A 3,811-nucleotide genomic window follows, 5' to 3' on the forward strand; every position below is an offset into this window, starting at 1 on the left:
ATTTTTTCCACTGTATTATAATATATAGCTCGTCTGTATTACAATATACAGTCTGTCCTTCCCCTGGCTGAATCACATTCCACTCTGATTCAGAACTGGGCAAGCCTGTTGAAGTTAATATGGGGTTACACAAGTGTTTTTTTTCTCCTGCTGATAATAGCCCACCTTAATTGATTACTCTCACTACAGTTGGCATGGCAACACCCATTTTTTCATGTTCTCTCTGTGTATGTATATATATATATCTGCCTACTGTATTTTCCACTGTATGCATCTGATGAAGTGGGCTTTAGCCCACAAAAGCTTATGCCCAAATAAATTTGTTCGTCTCTAAGGTGCCACAAGTACTCCTTGTTCTTTTTACAAGTGTAGCTGACAGCTGAAGTGAGCCCGAGGTGGGCTGAAGGAGATGCTTTTATTCTGAAAACTTCCCAAGCGTTCCAACATGCTTCGAAAAATGAAGGGTCTGACTCCTTGGCGCATTAGCAAAACCTGCTAATGGGTTTGAATCACAATTGGTGCAGTTTTTCTAAAGGAAAAACCTTTCCTCAGAATCCCATCTCCACCCAGCAGGCAGCTTCCACAATCATGCACTGTTGCTCCAGTCAAAAGAAATTAAGGGGACTAACAGCATTTCCCCAAGGCTTTCCAATGGAAGCAGGGCTTGCTAATCTTTAGGAAATTATGCTAACAAGATCGAGGCCTGAACTGCAGGAGTTCAATGCACCAGTCTCTGAAATCACGCACGGCCATTAATCTATCAGGGCTTTAATGAACTAGAAAATGTGTGCTAAGCAGCGATAGGAAAGACGCTGTAAAGTTCCTCCCCTTCAGAAACTGGGTTGATGACAGTGAAATATGAAAGCAACAAAGGGCTCAGCCAGCCAGAGACTGAGAAGCTCCTGGTAAATGTTGAGCACTTGCAACTCCTACTGAAGTCACAGCACGTCAGCACCTCTCTGGATCAAGCCATTGTGATTACAGATCAATACGATGTTTGGTGTCAATGTCAGAAGGAAACTTTCCTTTCAGACAATCTTCCATATTTCCTACTGTTTTGGGAGGCAGAATCTGTGAGAGAAACCCTTAGAACACGGGACACATGGCTGATCAAAACACAATCACTCAAACTGGTCAGAAAATTTAAAAATAAGGATGAAATTTTGGCAAATTTAAACTTGTTTTTTTAAAACTCATGTTTTGCCCCATTTTTCCCAATGACCCCTACAAGTTACTTATTTCCTGTGCAATATTCTATTCTGCTTGATTTCTATGGAATAATATTTCTTGATTACTATGGAATAGTATTTCTTATTGGACAGCATGCAGGGTTGATTGGTCGGTAAAAGAAATAAGCTGCTGTTGCATTCATGGTAGATGTCCAATTTAGTTTAATTAGAATCCCACACAATAGAAACTGGAGAGACTAGGAACAAATGATGAGTGAAGTGGGGTGGCCATTTAAGGGCTAGAAGCCTGGAGGTAACCAGCCAGGTCGGTACAATTAGCCCTACCTGCCACACCTGGAAAGCGGGTTGGGTTTAGTTAATAGAACCAGCTAGGTCTAGAGGAGATGATGCTCTGAGAAAGAACAGTGGGACAGGGGATGTTTAGGGAGAGGAACAACAAGAGTTAAGCTGGGGGGTGAGAGGGTTCAGCTGAAGCCTGCTAAGGCAGGGAACGACTGCTAGGAGTAAATAGGCTTCTGCTGGGGGCTCTGAGGTATTAGGTGGGAACTGAGAGACTCTAGAGACTATACACTAACTGCTGCGAGGGAGCAGGCTGCAGTCTTTGGGAAAAGACTCCAGGCAGGGAAGGCCTTGGAGGCCCCAACGTGAAGGATTACACGAGTGGACTTGTGGGAGGTTTGAGAACTCTGTTTTGGGATTGATTTGGGTACTTTACTTGATAAATCCAGCCCCAGGAAAGAGTTTGGCAAAACCAAAATGTCTTTGTTTTTGGAGGTTGATTTAAGGGGCCCTGAGTTGAAGGAGATTGGAGAAACTGAGGTAGGGCTGCTGCAGACTGATCTCTGGCCACAAGAGGTACTTGGGAGCTGGCTGGCCTGGTTACAAAGGGTTTTATTTGCAAGGAATGCTAATTGGCCATCCACAAGCAGCTTGTTTTCATTTGCTCCTTAAAAGAAACAGCCTGAGAACTTTTCTTTCACCAATCCTCCAAAGAGTTCGATCAGTGTACACATGTGCTTAAAGTTATGCACATGTAAGTCATAGCAGGATCAGTGCCTAAGTTAAGGGGTCTCTGCTTTAAAGTTTATAGCACCAGTGCCTAAGCCATCCTCCTATGATAGCCAACAAACTATAAAGCTTGCCAAGAGTGAGGGTGGGGGATAACTAGCTTTTTTTAGAAGTTGGGGGAAAGTTTTTAAAAGTTTCAGGGGAGGGGATCAGAAAAATGTTGAGAGAAGTTTAAAAAAATATAGAGGGGTGGGAAGAATCTTGGAGCTAATCACCATCCTTGTGGGGATGGGAAGGATATTTTCATTTGCTTCGCCCCCTGCCTTCTACTTCAAACACTTGCATTCAAGTCACTGCATATGTTGGCCCCAACTCCAAACAGCTCTGTGGTGGTCTTCAGCAGCACATCAATGGACTGTATACACTGTTTGGCATAGCCCCAGCTTCTGCATGATGTCTTCCCCTAGAGAAGGCCATGGAAGTCTGCATTCTGTGTGTGGGCTTTATATTTGCAGTAATTTAAAAAAATAACACACCATCTTTACTTTTGTTTTTTGGGTCAACTATTTAGCCTTCTAATCTCTGGGGGCAGTTCATCTAAAAACAAAAGGCCCTCAGTGTCTCAGCTGTATTGGGATGAAAGGAGTGTCAATTCTCTGTTGTGTTTTCTAATCTGAGACTGCTCCTCATCTCTCATCAGCAGTTACTGCTTTTATTCTGTAATCTCTGCCAGATTCAAGGGTCTAACAAAGCAAATTTAATGTTTATACATAAACTGCAAAGATATAATACAATACAGTCAGGATTTTCACATATTTCTGATTGTCTTAACCCTTGTGAGATCACTTTGAAGCTTTTAATAAAATGCCCTTTATTTATTACATCATACAATCTACATGATGAAAGGGAAAGCACCAACTTAAACTTGGCTCCGAATTAAAATTTTGTTGAAAGGAGATTCTATGCCCCCTCAGACCAATGAGAACGTTTCCATGCACAAACTTCCCAATGAAAACTTAGCTGAAAGCCAGTATTCACTCCCCTGTAATGCTTAAAACCCACATATCTCAGCACTGAGTCTGTAATTCTTGCCTTACTTGAGTCTATGAGAGTTTTGCCGTTAATTTGAGGGGGGACAGGATTTCACTATACAGTTCTATGAGCCTATGACAATTTATACCAGCTGAGGATCGACCCCCTTACTGTGAAATTGACCGTAACTAAAAGTCACGACTTGAAAACCTAGCCTGTTTCAAACGAGGAGTGAAAAGTCATTTCAGGATCTTGAGTTCCCATTGCCAAATGTTCTCATTTTACAATCACATTTCCCTTTTAAAGAAAAATGTTTTTCTTTTCCTGTTTATTTTGTAAAAGACTCACATGGACAGCAGGGGTAACTGACTACTAGACACACACAGTTATTCCAAGACACTACACTGACTCCTTAAGGTACCTTTATGTTACCAGAGCCATGTAAAGACGCATCAATGAGAATCAGGCCCAATGTGCTGTCCTGAGCACAAAGTAAATTGAAAAGATAGGGAACTCTATTTCAATATAGGGTGAAATCCTGGCCCCATTGAAGTAAATGGGAACACTCCTGTTGGTTTCAA

This window comes from Eretmochelys imbricata, chromosome 12 (genome assembly GCF_965152235.1).
Source record: "Eretmochelys imbricata isolate rEreImb1 chromosome 12, rEreImb1.hap1, whole genome shotgun sequence".
Classification (NCBI taxonomy): Eukaryota; Metazoa; Chordata; order Testudines; family Cheloniidae; genus Eretmochelys; species Eretmochelys imbricata.